Source organism: Amblyomma mixtum, chromosome 8 (assembly GCF_055824585.1).
Source record: "Amblyomma mixtum isolate Tamu chromosome 8, ASM5582458v1, whole genome shotgun sequence".
Lineage (NCBI taxonomy): Eukaryota > Metazoa > Arthropoda > Arachnida > Ixodida > Ixodidae > Amblyomma > Amblyomma mixtum.
Genome location: NC_143019.1, coordinates 50,160,372 through 50,177,432, shown reverse-complemented (window position 1 = coordinate 50,177,432; position 17,061 = coordinate 50,160,372). Strand labels below are relative to the sequence as shown.

The window sequence follows — 17,061 nt, the reverse complement described above, 5'->3', positions numbered from 1 at the left end:
TGTTCCGGACTCCCTGGAACGAGCCATATGGCAGCCAAAAAATTCAGGGGGCGCTTTGGCTCTCAAGTGCTGCAAGACGAAAGCCTTTCCTGGCGCACTGTTTGGCATTGACTGCGAGACTGTGCTGTACTAGTGCTTTGACTACACACTTTGACTACACATTGCAACTACACACTTTGAGTGCCGACTTTGACTGCTCCTTTAGCACGCCTCCCTCTCTGCTTCGATGAGTTCGGTTGTATCCAAGGTTCTGTTAGCAGTAATAAGGTATGTAATGTGGTCACCCACGGACGCCTTACACCCCCTGTCGGAGCGGACGACTACTATTTTTTATTGCAGTCTTTATTGGCATCCGTGGGTGGCCTCATTACCTAGAATCCCCGCACTCTGACGTCTGTCGACAACGATGAGGCATTAAAGGCTTTCACCTTAATACTCATGGCGTTGTATACGTCGCAGTTTGGGCGAGTTAGCAACGCTGTAGCAGGTTACAGCTTAAGAAAACAGCAGTTGCTAACACAGTGCCACCGTCCGCGGCGTCGTTTACTCCGTTAGCTAGCCACAACATTAAACAAAGTAACTTTTTAACGTTTGAATTTATTAGACGAAGCCGGTATCAGAATTGTAGACCTTACTAATGTGAAGGCTTTTCTAGGCTGTGTTGGTGGTGCAGACGTGTCACCAAAACCTGTCCGCAGCAGTTGTGACGTTCTCAGAAGAGGTAGAATCAAAAGAGTGGATGTAATCGAAAGAGAATGATGTGAGGATCTGCGCAAATAAAAAAATTATCGATATGATGATTAGAGAAAAAAAATGTCGAAAAACCGTCGAAATAGCGCGGACGTCGATAAAGTGAGTGGGCGGGGAGTAAACGTGAATTTCAGTTGGCAACATCCATTTGTATTAAACATATACTGAAGACAGAAACAATTGTTTTCTCCGAGGTTGTTTTTTTTTTCCCCCAAATAATGGTAAGTCGACATTGTAATTTCTGTCCAGTTTCTCGCAAGTTGTTCTCAATTCGTGAGATATGCGAAAACTTGATCGTCACGAAAATTAATTCATTTACGTGATTACAATCTCAAAACAGTAACAAAGCTGTCAAACAATCCCGCTCCTATTGGTCGGCGCGGACTGGTGGACATATCGACCAATTGGAGCAGTGCTAATTGATCCGTTTGTGATAGGTTTACGATTTCATCGTTCCGTAGCCTGGATAGGAAGTTTTCCAGTGCGCTTCATTATTTCCTGCGTCTTCTTTGTGTGCAAAAGAACGGTGGGACAGTTGCGATAGCAGCAGTCGATTATTTTATGCTCGTACGTGTCCAGCCCTCCTATATTCACCGCCGAGCCGTGACTTGGCCAAGCCGTAGGCAATCTTGACACGGCTGTAGGGTTTTTTTGGATTCTGGCAGTCCCAGTACACGTCGAGCTCCACGTTGTATAGTGCCCAGCCGTCCGAGGCTTGTTCCATGTACTTGTTCATCTGCAGGCAAGGAAACGGGCGAAAATATCGTTACATCACGTTATGGGTCAAGGCGTATGGCACCTCAGGAGAGGCAAGTTCAGGTCAAGCCTCATCATCGCCATCAGCCCGACTACGCGCACCGCAGGACTAAGGCATATCGCTAGCTGCGCCCCACATTCTTAATCACATCCATCCATCTAACTTGGCACCGCGCTCCTGCCACGCTTGCCTTCTCTTGTAATCCACTCCGATTCTTTTAAGGACAAGCGGTTATCTTGCCTTCGCATTGCATGCGCCCTGCCCAAGCCCATTTCTTCCTCTTGATTTCGACTATAGGATGTCATTAAGCTGTGCTTGATCTCTGACCCACTCTGCCTTCTTCCGGTCTCTTAACGGTCTCTTAAGCCTAGTCTGTTAATTTTGATTTAAGATAAAGTGAGGCGTGAGGCGACGTGTGCGTGCGTGCGTGTGTGTGTGTGTGCGTGTTAGTGTGTGTGTGCACGTGCGTGTGTGTGTGCTAGTGTGTGTGTATGTGTGTTAGTGTGTGTGTGTGCGTGTGTTAGTGTGTGTGTGCGTGTGTTTGTGTGTGTGTGTGTGCGCTTGCGCGGAGCCATCGTTCTTGAGATAATTTTTCATTCACCCTAACAATTCCTTCATAGAAATGCAACCTCACTTCAATTAGTGTAACATAACTTTCAGGCCTTTAACCACCTTACCTGCCTTTCCGCCATTAGTCCTAAAAGCGCTTTCTCTCTAGGACTTCAGGGACCTGACGGCGTCTGGATGGATACTGAAACATTGTAGCGAAGTGCACTTAAGAGGAAATGTTAGTGCCAAAGATACTTCTCCGTGCCAAAGATACTTCATACTACAGCTCTGCAAAATATGCAGGCTCAAAACGATCCCAAATTAGGAAGAAAAAAATGGATCTTTATGGAGTCGCGTGGCAGAAAAACGAAGCGGGAAGCTTCGAAATGACGTTCCACTTCACGCGGTCGAAATAATTTCGAAACCGCTCTCTGATCGCTGCCATTTTAACATGTGAAAACTTGTTTCGCGCAACCAAAACTACAAGCGTTTTCACGCGACTCGATTTCCAGCGCCTCAATACGTACGCACAGACATAATGCCGTTTCATCTGTGTTCGTGGTTTCAAAAATAGTCTCTTCCTTGAGGGCTTTTTCCTTGGTTTTCTTTGGGCAACTGCAATAAGCTTCGTATATATCTATTCTATAGAATAGATATATACGAAGCTTATTGCAGTTGCCCAAAGAACAGTATATACAGCTGCACGGCGATGCTATATTTACTGGCTTTTGCATTATGGATTAAATTTAATTAGTTGATTTACTAATCATTACTAGCCAACTCGTTTTGTACGTCATATTCGAGAGCAAACTGGACTGTACAAATTCCACCGCTGGGAGCAACTGCCATCGCAGGGCGGTGGCGCATTGCGTAACCGCTGCGCCACTGCATAAGGAGTGGTATGAGGACTCCCAGGGATATTTGAGTGTAAAGTAGAGAAAGACCAATTCTGCATATATTTGTACGCCGTGTTTTAAAGATTGGTTGTTGAGGGAAGGAAATGGCGCAGTAACTGTCTCACATATCTCGGTGGACACCCGAACCGCGCCGTAAGGGAAGGGAGGAAGGTGGGAGAGAATCGCACTGTAGACGAAAGCTGCAAACATTGTCTCATTTTTTACCAATGCATTTTTCACTGAGGCCTGAGCATCGCCGCGCAAAGGGTCCCTTGAGTGATTCAGCTGTGTATATATTTAAATTAACTTATAAATATTTATTGGGCAATGGCTTGTAGCGAAGGGCCGAATTAAAATGCCAAAATTGCTAATAACTCGAACTCTAATTAGGGTAATCAAACTAACTGCATATAACTGTATGCGTATGAAAACAAATTTTAATACGAATTTTACCACAAATAAAAAAATAATTTACGTCCTGCTTCCACTCTTACTTGCCTCTTCACATTTAGCACACGCCCCGCCGCGGTGGCTCAGTGGTTACGGCGCTCGGCTGCTGACCCGAAAGACGCGGGTTCGATCCCGGCCGCGGCGGCTGAATTTCGATGGAGGCGAAATTCTAGAGGCCCGTGTGCTGTGCGATGTCAGTGCACGTTAAAGAACCCCAGATGGTCGAAATTTCCGGAGCCCTTCACTACGGCGTCCCTCATAGCCTGAGTTGCTTTGGGACGTTAAACCCCAATAAACCAATAAACATTTAGCACAAGTTGTACAGGCCATATTTTTGTCCTCTTCACGGCTGCAGTCCCTTTGAATGTGATGTAATATCACAACAAAAGAGAAGTGTCTGAGCTGAATAAGAGCTGTATTTCAGGACCAATTGCAACGGCTTCCGACGCATCGTATCGCGTGGCAAAACAGGTCGTTGCTAGAACTTCCTTAAAAACTTATTTTATTGGGAGAGATAAAAAGCTAGCTGTGCAGCTAATTTCTGCTTGTCTTAAAGGAGCAGGGTTGTTCGGAAAGAATTCCCCCGGATCACGTATGACAACGAAGTGTAACGTGGCATTTATGTGCTTTTTGCACGCGTTATTAGAAATCGGAATTTATAATTCCGTGCATTATCAAACCCACAGCTCCACTGATATCTTGATAAACATTGAGAAGGCACTGGCAGCAGTTATTTTTTGTCTCATTTGGAGACCAACCGGCGCTTGCATGCCGGTCGCGTAGGAGGGCTTAGAGAGTCTCGTTAAATCTCGTTAAGTCTCGTACGGTGCCCGGATGTTCTCGTTTCAGAGCCCGGATGAGTGGAATTCAGTGCCCGGATGACTGGAATTCAGTGCCCGGATGAGTAGATTTCAGTGCCCGGATGACTGGAATTCAGTGCCCGGATGAGTGGATTTCAGTGCCCGGATGATGGCTCTCGGTCTCGGCGTGACGTCACCACACTGCCGACAACGGGAGCTAAAAGCATTTCATGCTTAAAAATAAGCAGTATCGGTTCAGTCATGTCGAACCTCGTAATTTTGTGTATGGCGAAGTAAGAGATATGAAGTATGAATAGCGATTAGCCTTGGGAGCTTCCGTTGACTTACAAGGGTAGATGTGTGGGCTTGAAGATTGTCTGTCCGTGCTTCTTAAAACAGCTCCAAAAGATACCAACGCAGACGTCTGACCACGAGGGAAATAATTTAAGCTCAAAATTGCTTAGCTTTGGGTGACCTTTGCGTCAGCCCCACTTCTCTTGCTTTATCAGGAAAAGAACGGGCGCATATGGCAAAGCCCGCGATGCGCAATTAGCATTTTCCTTTTTTAAGGCGAAAGCCTTTAATGCCTCATCGTTGCCGACAGAAGGCAGTCAGCAGAAGCTTGTCAGCAGAGGTGTGCGTCAACGCAAGAATCAAGACACCATCAATATCCGCGTAGACAACTCACCCATCAAGGAAGTTCAGACCCTGAAGATACTGGGTCTGTACATAAATAGCGACGGCAACAACCTTCTTGCCCTCCAGAAACTACGGCTCGTGAGCGAGCAAGTCGCCAGGATGATCGCCAGGATAACGACGCGCAAATCAGGGATGCGAGAAGACGATACTCCGCGACTGGTGCAGGCTTTCGTTGTAAGCCGCGTCGTCTACGTAGCGCCCTACCTCCGCCTTAAGAAGCGTGACATAAAAAACCTCGACATCATAATCAGAACTGCCTACAAGAAGGCCCTGGGACTCCCTCTTGCGACATCGACGGACAGGCTCTTGCGACTGGGTGTGCACAACACGATCGATGAGCTGATAGAGGCACACCTTACGGCGCAGGTGGTACGGCTCTCCACAACTCGAACTGGCCGACAAGTCCTGAGTGATTTAAACATCAATTGCCCCCGACAGCTAGACACCAAAACCGACATCCCAGCCTCATGGAGAGGACAACTCAAGGCAGCTCCACTACCCAGGAATATGCACCCTGATTTTCACCAGTCAAGACGACAAGCACGAGCCGAAGCCATGAAAAGACACTACGGCGAGCGCGAGGGCGTGTTCTATGTCGATGCTGCGGGTCCCGAGCAGGGAATGACGGCCGTCGCGGTAGTGCACCAAAATACAACAGTCGACGGACTAGTACTGGCTAGCCAGGACATACTGGCTGCGGAAGAAGTGGCGATTGCTCTAGCTGCAACACACACTAGCTCAATATACATTCTCACAGATTCACAGACAGCGTATCGCAATTACCTCAGGGGCAGGGTCGCACCGCTAGCAGCTAAAATCCTGCAAGATAGCTACATCCGTGGCTACCAACCCACACACAAACACTTAATATGGGTACCAGCTCACCAGGGCATCCCAGGGAACGAGAGCGCACATGCCTCAGCCCGAGCATTTCTCCCCCGGGCACCCAGTGCGGATGCCGTGGAACCTCCTACCCCACTACTAACTTACAATGACATACTTCAGCACTTAAGATTATCCCGTCGGGTCTACCCTCCGCCGGCTAAGACACTAGATAAAGGGGAGGAACAACACCTCCGAAAGCTACAGACCAACACTTACAACAACCCACGAAGACTACACGCCATAGACCCGGAGTCATTTGACTCACAATGCAAATTCTGCGGGGAGAAGGCGGACCTGTACCATATGGTATGGGCCTGCCAACGAAATCAGGCGATCACTGTTAATAACCAGCCAACGCAGGAGGGGTGGGAGGCAGCTCTGTCCAGCTCGGACGGAAAGAGTCAAAAGCAACTCATCGAAAGAGCCCGGACAGCAGCCTACGCCAATGGGGTTCCGGACTGAGAGCTCCAACCACGGCTACAACCTCCTAAACCATTTCATTAAAATATTTTCACCACCAGCAGAGGTGTGACACTTTTGACCGGATGGATGGATGGAAACAACTTTATTACACCAAAAAAATCTTCCAGGGTGGTCCCCTACTGGTCCAGGAGTCCACGGGCTTGCGCTTCACGTAAAGCCCGATCCACTAGCCATTTCTGGCCACTGGGCTGAGCGGTCCGTAAAGCAGCCTCCCAGGAAGAATGAGTGGGATTGGGGATGGGGGGTACTGCCTTTGGGGAAGGACATTCCCAAAGGTAGTGGAAAAGTGTGGATCTGGGCACGCCACAGGTGGTACAATCAGGATGAAAGGTGGGGTGAAAGCATGAGAGACGGTGGGGGAAAATAAAACAGCCTGTGTGTAATTGTCGCCATGTGGCGCTGGATGAGGGCGACAAGGTACTGTGGGGTGGTGGCAGTGTCATGCGGCTGAGTTTGTAGAATGTTGTAATTTGATGATATGTATACAGGACCGATGTAGCCTTTTTCGCAGGGTTGGGTGCCTGATCATCCGGGGTCCGGGAGGAGAGTTCTCGGGCCAGCGCATGAACGCGCTCATTACCGGGGATCGAGGCATGCCCAGGGACCCACGAGAGAGTAACCGTTCGGTCGAGAGAGGTGACTGTGGCAAGAATACGATGTGTTGCCGGCGTCGCCACGCCCTATAAGTAGTGGCGGTACGCGGCCTGGGAATCTGTTGACCGGTGCCCATCGAGATATGTGAGACAGAGACAGTTACTGCGCAATTTCCCTTCCTCAAATACAATTTTCACTTTCTTCACTACGGCCCCTCTTTCTCTTTCTTCTTTCACTCCCACTTCCTTCCTGTACGGTGCGGTTCAGGTGTCCACCGAGATGACAGAGAATTACTGCGTCATTTCCTTTCCTCAAAAAAAAAAGCATGCGTTCAAAGGGCAACGCATCGCGCCGAACGGGTGGTGGCGTTCCGTGGACTCCCTGGCAGCGCTACAACACGCTGTCGCGTTCCACTCCTAAAGGCGAAGCTTAAGCGTCATTAATTAGCAGTTAATTATTATATAGTCATCAATCTGCAATTAGCTATTAATTAGTGATTTGGCATTTCCTAGTAATTAGTCATTAATAATATGTAAGGTCATCCAGTGGTGACGTCACCAGTGCCACACAGGTGGTGCGGAAACGCTTTCGCCTCTACGCACTTTACACAGTCATAAGTGCCCCCTGAATTTTTTCATTGCGCATTATATCAGTTTGCGACCTCTTGCGCATCAAGCCATGCGCATTTCAACATGCGTATTTATTTATTTATTTATTCAACATACCCCTAAAGGACATCCTTCGAGGGCATTACATAGTGGTTGGGGGGGGGGGGGGGGGGTATCAGTATAAAAAGCACGTATAAAGAACATCATTACCAAGCAAAGCAACAATTAACAGGCTAGGTATAACACGGGAAAATAACGTAGCCCCAGAGAGTATAAATAAAGAAGCAGGTGATAGATAGGTTTAAAGTAAACGATAATGCATAACGGAAATGAAAAGTACTACAGTGTACGCATTGGGCACGGAAAGAGCGGAAGTAATCAGATAAGTACAGCAGCTAGAAAAAAAAATGTAAATTTCAATAATAACCGTAGTTGCAAGTCAGCGCTGTGTGTGTTCCTTCCGTCTGCGTGCGTGTCCTTTGCGCTGTTTTAAGAAGCTCCCATTGACGACCATGTATTCTATACATCTCGTTTTTACGAGGTAAAATTTTCCTGCGACGGGATATAACGAACCTTAAGTGAACGTCAGGGGTCATTTCACTTCACTTTATCTCCTTAAAGACCCCACTTTGGGGGTATTACATAAGGGGTGGGAGTACAAATATAGATTGAATATGATTGCCTACATGATATTCATGAAGTGCATATTTAAATTGTTAACAAAACTTGATTTCACACCGAGTATGTCGATTTGTAACGGTGCAAAACAAGTGTCATACCCGTTTTACGCAGGGAATTGACTCTGTGTATAAAGAATCACGCGAAACATGCGCAAAATTTATCCCGCCTCGAGCGTTTCTCGAGCTGCTCATACCTCATACAGGATTCGTTATACATATCTCAAACAATTTGCATGATATTGTATGAAACCCTGCTTTCAATCAAGAGAAAGGAATGAGCTTGAACAGGGCATGTAATACGGAAGCAAAATACGAAATATATGAAATACGAAAGCAAAGCAAAACCTTCTCCCTCCCCGCTCTTCCCCCGTTTTTTTTTTTTTTCCAGTTTTGACTTCTTACAGACGCTAGCCCGCCCTTATGAAAATTTCTATAGACAGTCCATAGACTGTCTATAGACTTTAGTCTATGAAGTCTATAGACTGTCTATAGACAAATCCTTTAGACTGGTCTATAGACAGTCTATAGATTTATGGCCATACACTTTTAGTAGACTTTTGTCTATAGACAGTCTATAGACAAATGTCTACTGAAAGTCTATAGGTCTATAGGTAGTCTATAGACACAGGTCTATAGACAGTCTATAGACGATCTATAGACTTATGGTCATACATTTCCTATAGAGCTCTCTATAGACCGTCTATAGACACTTGTCTATAGACGGACTATAGACGACCTATAGACTTATGGCCATCGACTTCCTGTAGATTACTTTCTATAGACAGTCTACAGACAAAAGTCTACTGGTCCAGTAGACATATGTCTATAGACTGTCTATAGACATTCCATAGGTGTGTGGCCTGGCAGTGCTATAGACCTTTGTCTATAGACAGTCTATAGACCTCTGTCTACTAAACTATTAGTAGACCATTATCTATAGACTGCCTATAGACAGACAGTCTACAACCGTTGAAAAAGGTCACCAGACAAAGTTCACACATGAAACAATCAATATACTTACAAATTTACTTTATTTCCAAGCTATCCAGGCTGAGAATATGCAATACATGCACCATAAGAATGCACCACAGTAACATAAAAGTTGAAAGTAACAGTCCGGCTAGTTTCCTCAGAAGCATTCTTGTGGCCTGTTGTCTGCAGTAAATCATCCAGGCATGTTCACCTGTACAGCACAAAGGAAAAAAAATAATATAAGAGGAACTGAAAAAAAAATTCCCATTCCATCTCTACACATGTGCTTTATAAATGCAAGGCATATCCTGGCTATGCATTCTAGAAAGGCAATCTTGATCTTTTGGTTTGGTTTTATGGGGTTCAATGACCCAAGGCGACACAGGCTACGAGACGCTAAAGTGAAAGGCTGGGGAATAATTTCGGTCACCTGTGCAGAGTACACAGGCCTTTAGCATGTTGCCTCTATTAAAATGCGACCGCCTAGGCCGGAATCGAACCTGCATCTTTCAGGTCACCATACGAACATGATAGCCACTGAGCTATCACGCCGGCTCAATCATTTCAATAAATACACGACAGATTATAAGTGTCAGAAAACATTGTAACAAAGACCCCTAATCCCTGGAGCACTCTACTCTGAATCCAGTACTGATATTGATTTCTGTATGGCAATAATGTTAGAGCCAATACTGATCTCTTTATGGCAATCCTTTTACACTATTTGTAACAGAAGACTTCGAACAATTGTGCCACATATCTGCATTGACTCGCAAGGAGCTGTTAAGAATGCCACCTCCATAAAATACAGATTCAGTGCATCTTACAGAGGGATCCAAAAAGGAGAATATTGCAGCATTTATTCTTATCACCGCTATAGAAGAAGCGCTTCAGAATACCCTGCGTGAATTAAGCCTGGTACACCCGGCCAAATTTTTAACTGGCTCGGGTGTTGCATCGCTAAATGCACCTTGTAAAAAAGGTGCCTTTCGGCTACACTGCTGGCATATTCATGCTGTAATTTAACGAGTGAAATGTCATTTCGTGGTTCCTTTTTGTTCATATAATGTTTGAGTGCAGTACTTGCGTGTTTAGATCAACGTTATCAGAAACATTCGTCTGCCACTACGAACAGCTGAAAGAAGCGGCCTACGCAGCAATGGATATTGTCCATATGGCCTCATCCTATGGGTAAAGTACCACTCCTTTCATGGCGGACAAGCCGTTTACCCAGATTAGTGCAAATGCGCCACCATAACCATTGCTGCGTATTCCGCTTGTTTCGGCTCTTCGAAGCGGCAGACGATGAATATTTGATAACATTGATCTAAACATGCAAGTACTCCACTCAAACATTATATTAACAAAAAGAAACTATGAAATGCCATCTCACGCATCAAATTACAACATGAATATGCCAGCAGTGTAGCCAACAGGCACCGGTGAATTTAGCGATCCAACACCAAAGCCAGTTAAAGATTTGGCCGAGTGTATACGTAAGCCGATACTCAAACGAGCACAAGCATACAAAACCAGCAGGCAGAAGCAACCAGTTCACCACAGATTTGCGCCTATAACTTGAAGCACAGAGATGGAACAGCATACTCGTACATGTGCGCGCGCTCTTAGAAACAAGCGGGTTGCAGCGCTTCCATGCCGCGCTCATTATTCAGAAAACTAATACAGCACACAGAGGCTGCAGCTGCGCCGTTTCAAAAGCAGTCGCGAGGTTGAGACAGCAAATTACTGTCACGATAAAATACCGCTTGAAATTCACTTAGTTTTTCCTTCAAGTGCAGCTCCAACAGCGCAGTAAAGAGGTGTGTTTCTTGCATGGAGGCAGCCTAGCCCAACGCTGCTAGAAAAATCAGCGAAAGCATTGAACGTGCTCAAAGTAGGAAGTATTTCAATGAAACAATTAACGCCTTCAACAGGCGCAGCTATAATAACACGAGAGCTTAATTTAATTTTAGGCGCAAATAAGCGGCGAGTCACATCGGCGCTTTCGTAACGTAGCAGTCTGAAATCAGAAACACATACTTTGCCTCTCGCGCAAATGGTATTCTAGAAATCTGTGCACGCGTGAGCGGGATTCATGAACGAACCACTCGGAACGAAATGTAAGCCACCTCTTGTCGAGCCGACCTTTACCCAGCTTTCAAAATGAAGTGCCCGCAAGCCAGCGGCGGCGGCCAACGGCTCTGATGACAGACACGGACGAATCCATACGTGTGCAACGAAGGGGAGATGGGATGGCGCTCGTGGGTTCTTCGCGGTGTTTGAGCACGACGGCCATTCGCGCCGGCAACGAATTTTATTCACCCATCACACTATAAGCATTCCTCCAGCGCCGCTTGAATACAACTTTGACAAACGTCTCGCGCTCCAGTCTATAGCGTTACAAGACACCTTTGCTGAAACGTCGGCGTCCACGACGCGCACCGAGCGAGCGTCCATACGTAGCAAGCAATGCACACCTCAAAAAGAACAGCACTCCATGGTTCAGAGAGGCGATAACACAAAGATAAGAAAATAAATGTAATCCACCACTGAACGAGACTGTATGTAAGCACGTTTTCGGAGGTGCAAAGTGAATTGAGCTCACACGGCGCTAACTAACACACAGTTCCATTTCGGCCGTCATTCACAGGCTAAACGACATTTCTGGCCGCGCATCTACCTTGAAACACGAAAAATCTAGTAGACAGCTCGCGAGGAGCGGCTTATCATCAAGGGCATCGCACAGACTGCCTTTCCGCGCGTTAGTAAAGACAGCGGGACAGAGATAAGCGGCATTAGTCGAGAACCCGATGGCTTCCGCCTTAGAAACGAAGATAGGACGTTTGTAACTGCGCACATAATCTGTTCTGCACACACAGCTCTGCTTAGAGTGGTTTAGGAGACCAAGTTAATAAAATATAAACGTGTAGACTTACCGTAAGCGGACGATGAAGCTGGATTTTGAAGAAAACGTAATCCGCGAAAAACACACCAACGTCATTGATGCAGCCACGCACAGGGTTGTTTGCAGCCCGAATGATTTTCCGCCGTCTCGCGGTAAAATGGGTAAAACGTGAAACAGAAACCCATTTCACGGTCGTATCTTTATCGCTCGCACTCTTGCCGTGTGCAGCTTGATCTGATATCCAAGACCACAGAAGGCAATTGGTTTATAAGCTTAAATTCTTCGCTTACCCTCTAAAAATCTTATTGTTTTCGTGAAAACAGAACCGAAATCTAACTTCTTGTCGGTATACGCGCCGCATCTCCCACCGAATAGTATGTTGTACAATTCTCAAATAATAATTATAAGGTTGCATAGCATAACGTCTTTTTTGCATGTGTTCGTCTTTAGAAAACTGATATGCGCCACATCAGCGTGTCATCGGCTCCGAAGCAACAGGTGCAAGGGTAGGAACGAAAAAATACTGGCTTTGTGATTGTTGCGTCGCAGCACTTATTCACGTGAATACAAACTGCAAAGGTAGAAATGGCAGATGTTAATCGCACAGAAGACCAGGCTCTTTGAGATTAATCTAAAGTGTTTCTAAGGCATGGGCGCTTCCTTGAATTCTCACACCCGTATTTCCCCCTTTATTTTCAGTACGTTTAAAAGAGAAATGTAGAACCTTTGATGAAATGGTTCTGATTTCAGCGCGTTGGACAGTAACGATCGAAAGATGGAATGGAATTGTGTAGAGCGATTCCTTTAAGGGACAGCGTATTCGTTCGATGTAGTACAGTTTGCGGGCTTACTTCAAGAACGGCTGCCTTTCCTCGGCTTACTTGTTAGCATTAATATCTAACTGTATTGACAATATATGTGACGGTATAACGAAAAGGAGCTTGTCAATGCTCCTGAAAGCAATATACAGGAGGGTGTTGTAATGGCCTCACGCAATACTTTTTAATTCCCGTAATAGCGAAGGTGGTGGTCGACTCCCGACATAGTTGCGGTCACTAGATGCAGGTCCCCTCAACATGCAGTGCAAAAATGAATTGACATTGTTCTGGACTTAGTCGAAAGTCAGTGTATCGAACATTGTTACATAAAATTACGATTGTTATAGACTGGTCTATAGGCAGTAGACTATCTATAGTGGACAGTCTATAGACGAAAGGAAATTGAGGTAGTTGTAGACTGTAGTCTATAAAGAGTCTATAGACCGTCTATAGACAAAGGAAATTGAAGCAGCTATAGACCTTGGTCTATAGAGAGTCTATAGACCGTCTATAGACGAAAGGATATTGTGGCAGCTATAGACCTTAGTCTATAGACCGTCTATAGACGAAAGAAAATTGAAGCAGTTATAGACTTTAGTCTATAGAGAGTCTATAGACAAAAGAAAATTGAGGCAGCTATAGACCTTAGTCTATAGCGAGTCTATAGACCGTCTATAGACGAAAGGAAACTGAAGCAGTTATAGACTTTAGTCTATAGACAGTCTATAGACAAAAGGAAATTGAGGCAGCTATAGACCTTAGTCTATAGCGAGTCTATAGACCGTCTATAGACGAAAGGAAATTGAAGCAATTATAGACTTTAGTCTATAGACAGTCTATAGACAAAAGGAAATTGAGGCGGCTATAGACTTTAGGCTATAGCGAGTCTATACACCGTCTATAGACGAAAGGAAATGGAGGTAGTTATAGACTTCAGTCTATAGCGAGTCTATAGACCGTCTATAGACAAAAGGAAATTGAGCCAGCTATAGACTTTAGTCTATAAAGTGTCTATAGACAGTCTATAGACAAAAGGAAATTTGAGCCAGCTATAGACTTTAGTCTATAAAGTGTCTATAGACAGTCTATAGACAAAGGGAAATTGAGGCAGCTATAGACCTTAGTCTATAGAGAGTCTATAGACAGTCTATAGACGAAAGGAAAATGAGGCAGCTATAGACCTTAGTCTATAGAGGGTCTATAGACAGTCTATAGACGAAAGGAAATTGAGGCGGCTATAGACCTTAGTCTATAGATAGTCTATAGACCGTCTATAGACAAAAGGAAATTGAAGCAGCTATAGACTTTAGTCCATAGATTTTCTATAGACTGTCTATAGACAAAAGGAAAAGTCTATAGGATGGCTATAGAGTCTATAAAAAGTCTATAGAAAGTCTATAGACCATTTTTATAAGGGCGCGCTGCATCCTCTCCCGACGAGAACGTGTTCCAACCTCTTTTGTTGCGAAAGCAACACTACGCGAGTCGCCGAGCCATTTCGCGGAGCAGAGGCAAGGCCATACTGCGCATGCGCGAGGAGCAGTGACGTCACACGGCGCACAGCTGGCGCGCCGCCGCCGTCGCTGCGCAAGTGACTCAGAGGTGCCGCCGCCGCGCTCACCAGTTGCGCATGCGCAGTAGCGGCGCATAGCTAGCGTGCCAGGGCCGCCGCCGCTGCCGCGCGCTCTCCATCGCCTCTCTCTCTCTCCTCGTTGCTTTCGCAATCCTCCAGGTTTAACCACAGCTAAACCATTGCCAATTTTTTTACTTCATTCCTGCCCTTAGATCCGCCCCTGCTTGTCGGTCTATTATACGAAGCGCGATCCCTCATCAGCCGTGAACTGATGAGCGATTCTAGTTGAGACAAACGGCTTCTCCGACCCACCTTCCGACATCGCTAGTGAGCCGCCCCTTTAAAGGAGTCCCTGTCACAGCGCTTCCACCTTTAGGTTACCTGCCGCCGCGGTGGCTCAGTGGCTATGGTGCTCGGCTGCTGACCCAAAAGACGCGGGTTCGATCCCCGCCGCGGCGGCTGGAATTTCTTTGGAGGAGAAATTCTAGAGGCCCGTGTACTGTGCGATGTCAGTGCACGTTAAAGAACCCCAGGTGGTCGAAATTTCCGGAGCCCTCCACTACGGCGTCTCTCATAGCCTTAGTCGCTTTGGGACGTTAAACCCCATAAACCAAACCAAACCTTTAGGTTACCTTTTCACGGAGCGACTGGTCGTTTTCGTAGGCGTAAACGTGGAGGCCCGATTTTTCGGCGGCGATCGCCGACATGCCGTCTATGGTGTTCTTCACCACGACGTCTTTGGTCATGCACAACATCTGCATGTCGACCATGAAGGACTGAAGGCAGCGGTCGCGTATCTTGAGGACCTTCTCATTGGTTTCTGGCAGGAACACCATCACGCCCATCGTCGAGGCAAATAGGATGCGGAAGCGGTCGCCGAATGCCCGGATTCGCCGGGTGGCGTACTCCGCTATCGGCTGCCCTCGGCGGAATGAGGAGAGAGCGCAGTTGTAAGGATGAGTCCGCATAACAAGCGGTACACGTCTTTGCTCCGTCGCTTCAAAGGACATTGCAACCGTTAGGCAGAAGACGGCCCCAAAGAGACAAATTCAAAAAACGTTAGAGATCACTGCGCCACCCGCATTGGAGAAATTCGTAAGCATGACGTCACACCAAGATGCCCCCTTAACACTTCCACACTTTTCAGGTCAACTGAGAACTCGTGACCGGAAGTTGAGACCCTCAAACCAGAAATCGATCACTTATTTATTTGTGACGCTGAGTGTGCCGCGCGGCATAAAACGTGGTGTTAGTGACGAGCGGTAGAATACGTTACAAAAACGCACGAAGCCCGGTTGCGTGTAAAAAGTCACATAAGCTTCGGGCGTAAATGTTTTTCGTTATCCACACGTGCAAAGTAGAGTCATTGTTGGCAGAGAGGCCTGCCTCTTGAAGAACTCGAGCGCGCACCAGTGAAGTTGCTGGACGTGTCCACAGTAGGTGGTGGACATTGGTGTCGGAAGCGGGTGCTTCGCAGTGAGGGCATTTTTGCGGCGCAGGAATCTTGTCACTTTGCCACTGGTTAAAAACTGCAGGCGTAAGGGCCACTCCGACACGCAGCCGCCTCAGAGAGACCTCCTCCACCCGTGATAGGTTGAGGGGAATGGGGTAGGTACACGGGGGAATAAGAGCACGTGTACGCTGCCTGAGGGAGGCTGAAGATGTTAGATGTGTCAGGAGTGGATCACTTATCGATAGATACCCTATCGATACCACAATTAATTGTCTTACTTAATCAAGTTCCATCAGTTGCCCATCTGAGTTTGCAAACTTAGCGGCGCGCTTCGTTTTCAAATTTGGCGCCACGCGTTGGCTCCGCCCACACTTCCGGCGTTTTAAAATTTGGCGCCTTTTTAACTAATTAACCCACCTCAACCCCCCGATTTACCGCATGAGATTTTTTGTTGCTCTATCCGATGGTACCTTTCTTTTTCGCATAAACCCATTCGCTCTGAGGTAATCGTGCGGACAAACTCGTGATGACAAGAAACATAGGCATACAATGCCTCTTGCTTTCGCTCACGATAATACGTATGAAAGAACCCAACAGTCACAGTCTCTGAAACCTACGACACCACAGAGGAATGTAATTCTGAAAAATCTTACGTGACGGCTGTAATACGCCGTTTGACCGTGACCAGAAGCTCTGACATTTTAACAGCATTTTTTTTACGAATAGGGAGACGGTCGCCACCGCCATTCGACACCGGAGAGAAGGAGACACTTCTCTCTGCGCACAGAAAAGCGAAACCTCTGTCGACGCTGACGGGAACTACACGCGTGAGGTAATACAGGCGAACCCGGATATATCGAACACCAAGGGGATGGTGAAATAGTTTCGATATATGAAACTATATATCTGTAATGTGATATATAAAAATGGCAACGGATAAGCTTGTTTGCAAAGCTAGAAGTAAGAGCATACATTGCACCCACGCTAGTGATGCGCTTCTTGCAACGACATGCTGGCTGCAGCACCTACCTAAGCTGCTTCACAACGAGTCCATTGTGGGCGGTGCTTTGGAACTAGCCGCTGTCTATCATTAGATGTCTGATCCTGTTGCCATTACACCATAAGTAGAAGAATCGCTCATTAAAATTAAGGTACAGCTTGTTTCCGCAACGCCTTCGTCAACGAAGCG

At 46.4% G+C, this 17,061-nt stretch overlaps 1 long non-coding RNA gene across 2 annotated transcripts in view; it reads right to left on the bottom strand.

Annotated features, from left to right (window-relative positions):
* The window catches only part of LOC149332360 (uncharacterized), a 55,309-nt gene continuing 38,248 nt past the window's right edge, over positions 1–17,061 (bottom strand). For both annotated transcript variants that reach the window (XR_016284890.1, XR_016284889.1), the window contains one exon: positions 1–1,486. This is a non-coding gene — a long non-coding RNA (uncharacterized LOC149332360). The remainder of the gene's footprint in view (positions 1,487–17,061) is intronic.